The sequence below is a fragment of the Cebus imitator genome, unplaced genomic scaffold (genome assembly GCF_001604975.1).
Source record: "Cebus imitator isolate Cc_AM_T3 unplaced genomic scaffold, Cebus_imitator-1.0 Scaffold82, whole genome shotgun sequence".
NCBI classification, from domain to species: domain Eukaryota; kingdom Metazoa; phylum Chordata; class Mammalia; order Primates; family Cebidae; genus Cebus; species Cebus imitator.
The window spans coordinates 381586-383034 of record NW_016107397.1 but is presented as its reverse complement, the minus strand read 5'-3'; positions in this window follow the sequence as shown (position 1 = coordinate 383034).

Here is a 1449-nt window from a genome sequence, read left to right as displayed (position 1 = left end):
GCCCGACCTGAAATGTGCTTCTTTATAAGAGACAAGGTCTTACTCTGCGGCCCAGTGGGAGTGCAGTGGTGAGATCCTAGCTCACCCCTGTCTCCAACTCCTTGGCTCAAGCGATCCTCCCACCTCAGCCTCCCAAGTAACTGGGACTACAGGTGTGCACCACTACATCTGGCTAATTAAAAAATTTGTTTTTCTTTTCTTTCTTTCTTTCTTTTTTTTTTTTTAGAATCTCACTATGTTGCTCAGGCTGGTCTTGAACTTCTGGGCTCAGGTAATCCTCCCCACCTTGGCCTCCCAAAGCTTTCGGATCACAGGCCTGAGCCACCTCACCAGCCAGCAGCTGTTTATGGTGAGAAACTCAGGAAGTTTCCAAAGGGAGCAGCTGTTTGCAGCTCCCACGTGAGAGAAGAAGGCAGAGACAGTTGGCAGGCAGTAGGGGAAGAGGTGTCAGGCTCTTTTCAACGACCAGTTCTTGCAGGAACTAAGAGTGAGAACTCACTCCCTTCTGCAAGAATGGCACCAAGCACTTCATGAGGGATCTGCCCCCAGCACCCAAACACTTCCCACCAGACCCAACTCCAACGCTGGGGATCAAATTTCAACAGGAGGCCGGGCGAGGCGACTTACACCTGTAATCCCAGCACTTTGGGAGGCCGAGGCAGGCAGATCACCTGAGGTCAGGAGTTCGAGACCAGCCTGACAAATATGGAGAAACGTCATCTCTACTAAAAATATAAAAATTAGCCGGGTGTGGTGGCGCATGCCCCAAGGCAGGGGCTTAGGCAGGTGGAAAAGGGCTGGCCAGAGAGCTGGGGGCGGTTGGGAAGTGTGGCTCTTTTGCCAACCTGGCTCTGTCACCCAAGCTGGAGTGCAATGGCGTGATCTCGGTTTTACCAGGTTGGCCATGAGGTGGAGGTTGCAGGAGAATTGCTTGAACCTGGGAGGCGGAAGTTGCAGTGAGCCGAAAAAAAAAGAAAATTCAGCTCGAGATTTAAAGTGGTCAAATACGGAAACCATAAACCATAGCACGGGCCCTCCACCTCCACTTGCCCTCCCTCACCTTCTTTCAGCCCCACCTCCCAGGCCCCTGATCTCACCCCAGCTCTCCCATGCCTTCCCGCCTTTGCACCTGTGATTCTCCACCTGGAAGGTGAGTTCCTCCTAACCACTCATTGGGCTCGTCCCTTCTTAATTTTTCTCTCCAGTTTTTATTTTGAAAACTTAAAACCAGGCTGGCCTGGCACAGTGGCTCATACCTGTAATCCTAGCATGTTGGGAGGCTAAGGTGGGTGGATTGCTTGAGCCCAGGAGTTCAAGACCAGCCTGGCCAACATGGTAAAACCCCATCTCTACAGTTAATACACACGTTAGCTGGGCGTGGTTGCGTGTTCCTGTGGTTACCTAGGAGGCTGAGATGGGAGGGTCATCTGAGCCTGGGGAGGTCGAGGC